Raw genomic sequence first — 13,958 nt, 5'->3', positions numbered from 1 at the left:
CTAAAACACATGAAGATACATAGGCACTAGCTAAGGATGAGCAACAAACATAACAAAGTGTACAAGATACTCTAGTGCTCAGTGCCACTCTACAACATGAGGTGAACACAAAAAGTGACACTATAATGATTAAGGATGTTTCTGATACTATCACTCAGAACATTAATCCCTTTACAGAGGAAGACTTGAAGAAGATACTGGTAGAATCCACTATCTAGGCCAAACTATGTGAAAATCTTGTACTAGTGAGTGTTGAAAAAATTGAGAAGGTAGACAAGGAATCTGTAGGGGAGGAAGTACAAAAATAAGTGACATCTACAACCCCTCCTCAATTCACATTTGTACAACCTACATTACTCATTGTGGTATATCAAAGGAAGGAGACAACCACTTCCATGATTAGTGCATTGGTACAAGGAACTCCAATCTCAATCAATATATAGGAAAATGAAAATGACAAGGATGAGATAGTTGGAGAGCATAAAGATGAAATAGAAAAGAGTGAAGGAACATAAGTTCCAATAGGTTAGGTAGATACTCTTGCACCTACAACACAAGATCAAGGTGCATCTATGAATGTAGAGAAGCCAAAGGATAAGACTAAAGAGCTAGGTATGACTACCAAACCTGAGGAGAAAATTTCAATACAAACATTGGTAACTTTACCAAAAACTCCTCCTCCTAATCAAGCTCTTCATAGGCTGAGTATAGAAGCTATACCCCTACAATCATCAAGGCCAAGTCTAAGCACACATAAGGTAGATAAAGTTACATCATATGTAATGTGAAGTTGGATGAGGTGATTGAGTTGCCCAAGCTTGATTTTGCAACCATCACTATTGAACAAATGAGAATACTCTAGGATGCTCTTGCAAGGAAGAAAAAACAAGAACTACTTAGAGAAAAGAAAAGGTAGAAGCAAGCTTTGATAGATAGCAAGGATATTTTTCTTGATACATTTAGTCTACCAGCACTAGAAGAAACTAAGTAGATCATAGAGCAGTTAACCATCCTTGTTGAGAAGTTAAATGATGCAGACCTTGAAACAAATGTCAAATTACTTGAATGGTCTAAAATAAATTTTCAACACAAGGTTGATGAAAAGATATCAAGTGATATTACACTATCATAGGTTGAGTTAACAACCAAAATTGACAATGTGAAAATGGTACTAGATAACATTTTATCTTTGTACACCAAATTGTGTAATCCCACACTTTTCATACAATAAATAAGGAGTCACATACTAAGTTTGAAGAGTCATATATAGTCATATGGTATAACTCTAACAAAATCTCTAGCCCAGAGTGACAAACATTTCAAGAATCTCTTGAACTCCCAAAGTCAGTCAGCAGTGTTACATACAAATGAAGCAAACATCAAGGCTAAATTAATTAGCATCCAATCTATTTTGACTCCACATATGGAGATATTTCACAAGGAACTAGCCTTTTCTAAAACACCCAGGAAGAAAGATCTACATATTTCTACTCATAAAGGCTTAGTCCACCTTGATGTTAAGCTCATCATCTAGATCAAATTATTGGAGGTAGCCTATGATAATTGGGATGCTGCATTGAAAATAATGCTTGAGGTCCACCAAATATTTTTGGACAAACACACTCTAAGTGCATAACCCTTTGACATAAGTGTCAAAATGAGGGAGAAATAAGAATGGAAGAAATAAGAAGTATAGGGTAGATAATATTTTTGAAGGAGATACAGATTAGTCAATACAAATATACTTAGCAGTAGGAATGATTTTGATTTAGCTATAGAACAACACAATCAATTCAAGAGGAGTTATTTAATTTTGAGGTATGATTGATGAGCCGTAAGCTTTTACAAAATTTTGAAGTTTTTGAAATTTTTTAAGTGGATATTATTTGAGTTATGCTTGAAAGGCTAAAGGTTATTCATGCATGATCAAGTATTTTTCCACTCATGTCAAAGGGGAAGATTGTTAATCTCATATTGGTTTTGACATATGAGTGAAAATATATTTAATTCATTTACTCAATTCATGTTGAACAAGTAATACATGCCAAGCATAAGTTGTCAGATAGTATATTCTGAGAAATAGATATTTAGTATGAGCCGAGTAACTAGTAAGTGTATCACCTATTTTACAAGATCAAATTGAATACTAAGATTAACAAAATCACTCACAATACAAAACAAGTTAACACTTATGATAGGATGAAGGCAAACATTATGGAGGGAAATAAACCAAGAATGGTAAGCTCCTCAAATGTATTGCCTATGATAATATTGGTAGGTCCTTGATAGATAGGGGATGTGTGCTCATGATGTGCTTAAGCTTCAATAGATGCGGTGTTTATCAAGTATGGGGGTGAATGGAGGATTCAACAATGGAGGTGAAGGTGGATTTTGACATGATAATGGTGTAAAATGACTATACTACATTGGCTAATGAGTCATTATAAGTTTGCATGAACGTTGATATATTGATTGTGAGAGGGAAGGAATTTGTTTATAAACCAAGGGCTAGTGAGATGAAGGGTTAGGATGCAATGATGGAAGAATGGTGAGGGAGGGCTAGGATGCTTTGAAATCGGAGCACATAGATTGTGATTGTTTGTAGCCAATTAGGGAGTGACACTTGTCACAAGGAGGATGAGTGTGAGGGGGTGGGAAAGATGGTTGGTCAAAGGGAGTTATGAGGGAGGAAGAGTGTGTAAGAGGGAAGTAAGAGGCATTAATGGCATGTAAGAGCCATTAATGCTCTTGGATAGAGATGGAAGAAGGCAAGTGAGACTTATTGACTTTCACTTGGGTTAGCAAGTCTTAACCCTTGCTTAAAGTTGTGCACTTATTTAGGAGGCAGAATAGACTTAGCTTAGAAAGGGGGTTAGGTGGTAAGTAGCTTAGCTTGGATGGGATGGGTTGGTTAGGAGGCTAAGTGAGGTTAGTATGGGTGGATGGGTTGGATTAGGGGTAAAGATAGGGTTTAGGGATGGTTTAAGGGTTAGGATGATTTATTAAATGATTTGTTTCATAAAGAGGGGGTTATGGGGTTAAATTAAATAGATTTGAAGAATTATTTAATTTAATAGAGGAATAGGGTTTTAATTGATAAATTAATTTTTGGTTATCATTTGATTTATCAATTGGACTATAGTTAATTAAATAAATAAATTAACTAGGGGATGACAATTAATTAATTAAATAATAAATAATTAAATAAATAATGTCCTAGAAGATGACTAAATAATATTACCTAATGGTGTAATCAGAATTAGATGTCTACATTTTGCCCCTCTTTGACTTAGTGTTAGGACACCACTATTTCAAAGAAGTTTGAATATAAATGAAGTGAAAAAGATTTTGAAAGCAACATGGTTGCCCCAATCCCTAGTAGAAGAGGAGAGAATGGATTGTGTGATGCACCCTCAAGAAGGTGGCAAGGAGAGGAGGAAAGGCCCAAGAACTTCTTGAAAGGTACAAGAATCTGGGGTGAGTAGGAGGACTTAGATTGGCTAAGAGAGGGGGTTTAAGGAAGCTCATACTCTTACTATGGGAGAATGATACAAAGGAAATCCTTGTGTGCAAGGACAACCAAGTGTTAAGAACACTAGTTATAGGGGGATGGGAGTGGGAGGGGGGGGGGGGGGGGGGGGGTTGATTTGGTTGCTTAATTGAAAACAAGGAAGTGATTTAGAAGATGGCAGGGTTGGGGAGATTATGATTCTAGGATTATGATTGGGTGATGACTAAGATTATGATTGATGCAAGAGCTATGATTATGATTGAGGTAGGAGCTATGATTATGATTGATGTGGGAGCTATGATTATGATTGAGGTAGGAGCTATGATTATGATTGATGTGGGAGCTATGATTATGATTGATGTAGGATTGGATACTATGGAATGGATAGATTGATTGGATCATGATTGTAGGATGGATTGGATGGGATGCTTGGATTGGATTGGATGTTTGGTAGGATGGGATGCTTGGATGGGATAGAAGTGTGAAGGAATCCATTGAAGCATGAGTGTGGGGGTGTTCCAAAGGGGAGCACCACCATGTAGTTGAGCATTTACTTTTAGATAGGAATATTGGAGATATGCCAAGGTTACTAAAAAAATCAAGGCTCATTTACCAATATGACATAAGACTGTCTCAAAACAAACATGCTCGGATTGCCCCAGCATCACACATGAATCCTAGAGGAATCATAGTGGAAATGATATTGGATAACCCACAAGAAAATGATATTTCCCAAGTGCATCATGTCATGACAAGTGATCACATGGTTGGAACATACAAGAGTCACATCTGACTGACACACAAGCAAAAAATAAGACAAAAAAGACGTAATCAAATACTTGCTCTTGAATTTCCCCATTCATAGTACACCATGATATAAAAAGATAATTTCAACCTTGAGGAGGGAATAACCCAAATCACTTGGAAGAGATACTTTAAGAACCAAACTTAAAATCCCAAAAAGAAAATAAATAAAAAGAAAATGCAAATCCATGAAAGAATTAAACTTTTGCCAAAGAGATTGGTAGGACTAGATTCTAAAAGACCAAGATCAAATGAGAGGAAGGATGCATCCTAAAAGGATCTATCAGTAATATCAAGGACTAGGATCAAATGTGCAATTAAAAAAAATTAGGAAAACATTTTGATGACAAGGGATCTCATACGAGGATTCGCTAAAGCACCTAACCAAGAGAACTACAATTTGCAATCAAACATGAACTAACAAGCAGAGATGAGAGATATACAATGGTACTAAGATAAGGACTAATGTACAAGGAATAGACAACTAATAGACCAAAGTATTTACAAGAGAGTACCATGCAAAATCTTAGCATGATAGGATAGTGGTGGGAAAGATAAAGATGAGAAGATAGTGGATGAAAGGTTTAGGGTGAGAAGCTTAGCAGATGAAAATCTCAAGATGAGGAGATATCAGATAAAAAGCTCAAGATAGAAAATGAAAAGCTTGGGATGAGGAGAGAAAGGAAGAGCGTGGGATAAGGAGATAGAGGAAAACCTTAGGATGAGTAGATAGAGGAAAAGCATGGGATAAGGAGATAGAGGAAAACCTCAAGATGAGTAGATAAAGGGGAAAAGCATGGCATAAGGAGATAGAGGAAAATCTTGGGATGAGTAGATAAAGGGGAAAAGTGTGGGATAAGGAGATAGAGGAAAACCCTAGGATGAGGAAATAAAGGGGATGAAAAGATTGGGATGAGAAGATAGTGGATTGAGGGTGGGTAGGGTGATGCAAATAAGGGAATAATATACCTAAAGATAGAAGGATGCATCCCAATGATGATGATTGAAGTGTGACCAAGGCTTGCAACAAGGCTAGGTAGAGGATTAAGAAGGTGACTAGATGAGTTAAAAGATGTGCAATAGGATGGTGCAATTGATGGTATATTTCTAGGAGTATTAGGATATGAAAGGATGATATTGGGGTATTTGGGGATGGCCTAGAGCTAAATACCAATGACAAGTGGATGTACTAAATGATGAAAAGATGGAGAGATGGTGAGAAGTGCAAGGATAGAAGAAAGGGGGATGACTAATTTTTGGGATGACAAGATGAAAATAGGGCTAGAATGGGGGGATGAAAATGTGGACATGACATGGTATCTAAGGAATATAGTGCCCCTAGTTATTATATATTCATTCAAGTTGAGGTTTTATAAGGGGTGTGATAGGATGGAAGATTTCTCAACAAGAAGATAAGGGAGATAGATGGAAGCTAGGATGTAAAAGGTGAATGAGGTAGAGGGTAAGTATGATAGGTGGATGAGGTTGATGGAGGGATGATATGGACAAAATAATGAGTGGATAAAGGATAGGTGGATACAAAATTTGATGGGAAATGGATGTCAAAAGGATGACCAAAAGCATGTATATGGTAGTGGACTTTATTTTTATCAAGATCTGAAGGAGGATGGTGGGTGAAATGGATAAGATGTGGTTGGTATGGTGGGATGAGAAGGGTATGATGGGTGATGGAATGTTCCCCCAAGTATATATAGAATTTGGATAAAGGGATTACCAATGATGCTTGTTTGCCAAGTTTTTATCATGGTGCTTGTCCAACACACTTGAATTGCCAAGTTTTCACCAATGGACACTTATTTTTCTTTACTCAATTTTTTTTGCATTTTTAACCATAGATGTTGGTAGGATGGGTGGAAAAAGATTGGATTAAATGAGTGGAATGTTAGGTGGGAAATGGTAGATAAGGGATGTGAAGACATAAGACTTGTGGGTAAATTGATGAGGAATTTGGAAAGATCATCATTGGCACACACCTTGAAAGGTGATGAAGTAGTGGGAAAGATGATGTTGACCAAGGTTAGGGAGAAAATAGAGGAAGAGAAATATAAGGACTAATAGTAAAGTTGGAAGATGGAGGATTGAAAAGCTAGGATAAGAAGTATATGGACTAATAATGGATTGAGGGGATGAAGGATGTTTAGATGGAGATTTGGATAAAGTATGAATCGATGATGTTTTTTGAGTAGCATGAATGGATGCCAATTGAGATTTTTCTTTGAGACGTATTTCTTTTATGAGCATCTTAGGTATCCACATGATTTTTGACTTTTGCAGCTTGGGTCTTTGTGGCCTCTTAACTTTTCCTTTGGTTTAGATCAAATGCTTCTCTTTTGGAAAATGTATTTTAGAAGGGACATGTCGATACTTGGATTTTTAGATTTATGCTTTTTGATTTTGGCATCCAATTTGATTCCATTAGCCATGGTATGGGAACAAGAGCATGGATGATGTGGAGGGATTATGGATGGGGTAACAGAGGTTGAAGGTTGGAAGGGATTGTAGGTTGGGTCCTTGTAGCCTCTTGACATTTCTTTTGGTTTGGATCAAATGCTTCTCTTTTGGAACATGTATTTTAGAAGGGACATGTCGATACTTGGATAGTTGTGGATTTTTAGATTTATGCTTTTTGATTTTGGCATCCAATTTTCTTCTATTAGCCATGGTATGGGAACAAGAGCATGGATGCTATGGAAGGATTATGGATGGAGTGATAGAGGTTGAAGGTTGGAAGGGATTCAAGGATGAGTGCCTTTGATGATCTAGCTTGTGGACTTAAGGGGATGGAATGATGGATTGAAATACAGGATATGCATGCATATAGTTGCTCAAAAGGGATAGAGGGAATGAAGGATATTGGCCTAAAATAGATGGAAATAGGGAAAGAGTAGGTCCCAAAATAGATGGAGGAGACAAAGGATTCATATTAGGTATATAAGGACCCAAAATGGATGGAATGGGTGGAGGATTTAGGTGAGGGATATAGCGACCCAAAATGGAGGGTTGGAAACAAGTAGTAGGATAATAGCCCAAAATAGATGTCGAACAAGATGGATGGGAAATTTGGGGTGAAGATGGAAGGATTTGTGATTGTGTAAGGATAGAAGGGATACCAACATCTAGAGATACACTTTTATTTTTTCTTCAATATGATGTTCATTATTTGGAACACAAGATGTGAGTCCATTACTAGCTGAAGGAGTCAAAGCTTCAGATATGATAGTTAGTTCTTATTCTATGGATCTATCATCATGGATTATAGGGTATGTATAACCATGAAGTAGAGGGGATGGAAGGATAGGATATTGATTTGGATGGGTTGATGGGAATGGATCTTGAGATGGAGTAGAAATAATGGTAAGATTCAGATATGTAGGGGATGGTGACTACTCATTGGATGGAGTGAACGGTAAAAGTGGATCATGTAGGGGAATATGTGGGATGGTGGGATCTTCTTTTGTGTAGTGGGATATTTCAACATGCTTTTGGACAAAATCTTGACATGAATGGATGGGAATAGATGGTATGATAGGAAAAGTATGAATGGTTTCTTTAAGTGAGGTAGATGGATGGGTAGGAGGTACTTTAATGGGGATGAGCTGATGGGGGAGGGGATCATTAGGTTAATTACATGGGATTTTGGTAATGCTAGGAGCATGAGATGTAGATGGGATTTGGATGGATTCAATGGATGTGAGGTAGGAGGTGGAATAGGTTTGATAAGTGGATGATAGCAATAACATGATGTAAGAGGAATGATGGGTGTGGGAGATGGATTTTTGTTGGGTTTCCTTGTAGAACTCCTTGAAGATGTGTGTGTTGGACTAGGAAGAGTAAGGGGATTAGGGTAATGCATTTTATGACTAGGATTGGTTGGAGGATTTGGAAAGTGGTTTGGAGGATATTAGGATGGTGGGCTTGGACTAGGGATGTAGCTACTAGAATTATTATGGAATGGTGGAGATTGGGATATGAAGGTGGAGGAAGATGGAGATATGATTGATGTATAAGAGGAATATGTGGGCACAATATAGAAAGGAGGTGTGGATGAGTTTAATAATGAATTTCCATTGTCAAAGGCATGGTAAGGGGTACTAGTGGGTATGCATGAAGGAATGATGGAGTAGTTTGGAGGAATGCTTGAATTTTGGAGGATTTTGGGGACAATCTCTCCAAGGCTTTCAATGTACCCATCATAATCGACAAGATCTTCATCATCATTGGAATAGGATGGAGTGGGAGAAATGGTGGGATGACTAAACTTATTATAATATCATTGTGAAATTATGTTGTGGGGATGAAGGATGAATATAGATGAGTACAAAAATACAGATTAGAATAAGTACATAGGATCATATATGGATTTGGATTAAGCTTGTTATAGAAGGAAAGAATGACTCCAAAAAATATGGAAATAGGGTGGGGATGACTAAGAAGACTTAGCTATCTCAGGAAAGGAAGACTTTATGGAAGACTAGAATGATGTAAGAAAGAATGTGATTAGGATGAAAATGTTTTTGGAAGTGTGGATGAATCTCTGATGAGGTAACAACTATGCCAAGTATGCCTTTCATTTGGGTTGAATGATTTAACAATAGAAAATAAAAAATATAAAGTGGAGCAGAGTAGATGGATGGTTGTTGCGAATGGACTTTCTAAGAAATATTTTAGAAACAACAAGGATATGAATCTTTCGTAAATGGATATTGTGTATTGTGAGAAAAAAATCTCTCAAAGGACAAATCAACTTTGAGAGAGATAGACAGCTGATCTCTTTAGCAAAAGGATTTGATAGTAACCAATGTGTATGTTTATATGATGTTCTTGGATTTGTCTAAAACATGGGGGGATTTTGAATACTCAAGCATGTCAAACACACTAATAATCCTATAAGGTTTTACCTAGGATATAAAAACTCAACTAGGGGTATCCTCAATATATGCAAGGTATATGAGGCCCAAATTGATAGATGAAAGAAAATAATGCCACACAACTAGGAGGAGATGATAACCCAAATCTCCAGCTTCACTTCCCAAAGGTATAAATTTCTTTGGGGCTTAGCCAAGAGTGACAAGATTATGCTTCCAAGAGAGGTGTATTTCAATTCACCTCCCAATATTTATACTCCACCAAAATGCTAGAGTTGAGGTCATCCCAAGGGGTGATGAAATCCCCAAGTAGGCTTCCTAAGAAGTAAAATGAAACTACACTTTTTTTTTTCCACTTGAAACTTTATATTTTCTATCTATTTTTGTAGACATGTGTTTAAACATGCAAAAGTTATTTCCAACTTGACAACATCGTCAACATAATAAGTCGAGGGTTCATCAACAAAAATAAATTGATCAACATAAACATAAGAAACTCGCATTTGAAAGCTTTGAAAAGGAGGAAATAAGAATTTTTTAATTTTAGAGCATTCAAGATTGAATGAATTCTTTTTAAAGCCCCAAAGTTCAAGTGTGTCAATTTGCAATGTTCATTGATTTATTGGTATTCAAGATTGAGTAAAAGTGTTTTATGCCCAAATTGAGGTGTTAATCATAGCAATGGTTCATTGATATTAGTCATTCAAGAATTTGTTTGATTGATTGAATTAAGTGCAACATGAATTCAAAGACGAGTGTTTAAGAATTCAAATTTATTCCTAAGAAAAACCTACAAAAAACATGGTTAGGTGTATATAGATGCTCCAAGTTACAATGCTACAAAAAAAAATGATTAGTGACCAAAAAATTCACTAAAATGAATATTTAACTATGAAAAAATTCATTTTAACTTTTTTAGTTAACTTTGATATGCGTAAAAATGCTTAGAATAACCCCTATCCTATGGAACCACTAAAAGTCAAATTTTGATTTTAAATTTTCGATAAAAAAAAATTTGGTTTTTGAAGAAATCTAAGTAAAAATGCAAACACACACTTAAATATAATAATATAAAATACTCCTACAAGCTAGCAAACTATCATCATTGCAAAAAAGATCAGAAAGCCAAATTGGTTAATAAAACCAGTGGACCCATAGGAATAAACCTAAGATCTCATAGTGTGTGAATGTAATTAAATAACATGAGATTGTGGTACAAAGATTGGTAAAAATTATATAAAAAAGGGCTGCAAGAAAATAATCACAGTACAATCCCACAAAGGAGTGATCTCATATGTTTATGGAAAGCATTCCCGCTAACAAGTGTATCCACAAGATTGAAGGAAAAAAGATAAAACTGGATTGTTGGGCTCAACTATTTTGGTCAAGTGTTCTCGTAGGTTTTTACAGTGATCCTGCTAGTAAAGATGTGTGTTCCCATGGGATGATTGGTTAGTGGGAATGACGGGGATGGTCTTTACTGCCATGTGGTGGAAGGGTTGAGGACAAATTGCAATCTCGCCTATACACATTTGCACTCTTGCTGATATAAAATCATGATTTCATGGCCATGGGTTCGCAAATAAAAAAATGTTTAAAGTGCGTTTGAGCTAGTATTTGGTTGTATGGCCAAGAATGCACTTCTTTATTAAGGACTTTGATGCCTATAAAAAATGTTAGAAAGCCACCTGTCTATACAAAAAGTGCAAAATGTTAGGTGGGTTAGTTTAATAAAAATAAGTAAAAAACATGATTATAGTGACCTAAACGTGGGGTTCCACCAGGCGTGCCAAAATGCATCACCTATTTTAGTAGAGCAAATTGAATACTAAGATTAACAAAAGCATCCACAATACAAAACAAGTTAACACTTACAATAGGACGAAGGTAAACATTATGGAGGGAAACATATCAAGAATGGTAAGCTCCTCAAATGTATTGCATATGATAATGTCAGTATGTCCCTTATAGATAGGGGATGTATGCTCACAATGTACTCAAGCTTCAAGGGACGGGGTGTTTATCAAGTATGGGGTGAATGGAGGATTCAATAATGGATGTGAAGGTGGATTTTTACATGATAATGGTGTAAAATGGCTATATTGCAATGTTTAATGGGGTATTATAAGTTCGCATGAAAGTTGATATATTGATTGTGAGAGGGAAGAGCTTTATTTATAAGACAAGGAGTAGTGAGATGGAGGGTCAAGATGCAAGGATGGAGAAATGGTGAGGGAGGGCTAGGATGCTTTGAAAGTGGAGCACATGGATTGTGCTTGTTTGTAGTCAATCAAGGAGTGACACTTGTCACAAGAAGGATGAGTGTGAGGGGATGGGAAAGATGGTTGGTCAAAGAGAGTTATGAGGGAGGAAGTATGTAAGAGGGACGTAAGAGGCATTATGGAAGAGGAAAAGTGAGACTTATTGACTTTGGCTTGGGTTAGCAAGTCTTAATCCTTGCTTAAAGTTGTGCACATGTTTAGGAGGGGATAATACTTAGCTTAGAAAGGGGGTTAGGGGTAAGTGGCTTAGCTTTGATGGGATGGGTGGTTAGGAGGCTAAGTGAGGTTAGTATGGGTGGATGGGTTGGATTAGGGGTAGAGATAGGGTTTAGGGATGGTTTAAGGGTTATGATGATTTATTTAATAAAGAGGGGGATGTGGAGTTAAATTAAATAAATTTGAGGATTGATTTAATTTAATAGATGAATAGGGTTTTAATTGATAAATTGATTTTAGGTTGTCATTTGATTTGATCAATTGAAATATAATTAATTAAATAAATTAATCAACTAGGGGATGGTGATTAATTAATTAAATAATAAATATTTAATCAATACTATCCTAGAAGATGACTAAATAAGATTACCTAATGGTGTAATCAAATCTAGGTGTCTACAATAAGTGCCAAGACACTCAAGTGCCTCAAAAATAGTATATGCCAAGGTATTCAGATGATGAGTGATCAATGGATACTGAATCATTCAAAGACTAAGTTTTAAAATTGAAGTTATAGTTGATACTGAGTATCGGGGACTTCAAGTGTCAAGTTACATAGTTTTGACATAGATGTTTGTAATGGCACAAACTTCCATGTAAACCATTTTTGGGATAACTTAAGGATTGTTTTATGATCTTTGATGATAAGGAAAAATCTTAATTGTGAATCCTTATGAGTTACATGCATCCAATAAAAAAAGGGAAGGTTTAAGCAACAATATGGGTGAATCACTACCATTGATTCATACCAAACCTTAAGTCACCTAGGTCTTCTTATGGAGGAAAAACCTTAAAACTTTTATGAATGCTTAAGGAGAATTGAAGAGAGTTTACATGCACAAACAAAACATTCATGGTGATTAAGGTGTTATGATTTGAGTTACAGTACAAAATCAGTTAAAGGAGAACAAAGGAAAGGAATTAGAAGATAGTAGAGAGACATCTAATTAGGAAGGATCAAGTACACATCAATATAGAGGTGATTTGACATCATTCAACATATTACTAACCAAAGGATCATTGTTGAGACATTCTAATAGGTGAATTAGTTAAATCTCTTAACAAAGTAGTCTTAATAGGCTACTGTAAATCCTTTAACAGGGAGTAAAGGACACTTTTAGTAAGGTGTTTAAATCCTTTAATAGGGTAAGATCTAACAATCTTGTAAGCCTTTTAGAGGGTAGACCTTTCATAGGGTAGATCACGTTTCACGATCAAACATTGTAATCTTCACTAGATACACTTTATTAATATAGTAGTGAAGATTTGTGGGTATCATCCCCACCCTACTTTTACCTTCTCCTTAGAGGGTTTCTGGGTAATCAAATATCTTGTTTCATACATGTGTTGAATATTTTACTTTCTTGTTATGGTTGTATATTTTTAATTTGGTATTTCAATTTATATGCATAGATTGTGAGATGGATGTGTGGTGAATGATTTTAAGGTTGAAAGTTTTAAGTGTTGATTCACCCTCCACCCCCCTCCCCCCCCCCATATTTTACTTCCCTATTGCATTTCCAATGACACTTGTTTCTATGATGGTTGCAATAATGATCATCCGTCCACCATGGAGGTTTAACATTAGGTTCATATGGTCTTGAGTTTCTTGGTAATTTGATAATATTATTGGCAAGAAATTTTTTAAGGATCATATCAAAGGAATCATCCAAGGGAGTGAAGTCAAATTTAGGCTTTGATGTTCATGTGAATTTAGAATTGTTGGAGTTGTTAGGATTGGAAACCTCTTGTTGTATCGTAGCTAGGACAACACTAACCAAGTTGAAGATAGGTTAATTAGTTTTAAGCACATCAAACACTCCATCATTGATATCATATGTGTTCTTGTTCCAAAATTTGTTATTGTATTTTCCATTACAATTATTAGATTTTTCCTTGTTCAAATTTATCTCTTTTCTTGATTTCAACATCTTCTATATGAAAAATGCTTTCAATCATGTCATTGAATGTGAGGAATAGTTTCTTCCTAAGGCCATAGTGGAATTTTGGTATAAGGTTGTTGAAAAAAATGTCAATTTTCTCATCCTTATGAAGTTGTCAAGGATATCTAGAGTATAACTTTCTCCACCTTTGCAATTAGGTAACAAAAGGTTCTCCTGATTTTTGATTAAAGTTGCATAGGTCAAGCATCATAATGAGATGCTAAATGTTGTAGGAGTAATATTGAATAAACCTTTGGAAAAGCTCATAAAAATACTTAAGTATGGGTGTGATCTTATATGAACTATTCTATAGCTT

Source organism: Cupressus sempervirens, chromosome 7 (genome assembly GCF_028749045.1).
Source record: "Cupressus sempervirens isolate cs-2001-9-10 chromosome 7, ASM2874904v1, whole genome shotgun sequence".
NCBI lineage: Eukaryota > Viridiplantae > Streptophyta > Pinopsida > Cupressales > Cupressaceae > Cupressus > Cupressus sempervirens.
The sequence above is the reverse complement of the archived record's forward strand: the minus strand, read 5'-3'. Positions refer to the sequence as shown.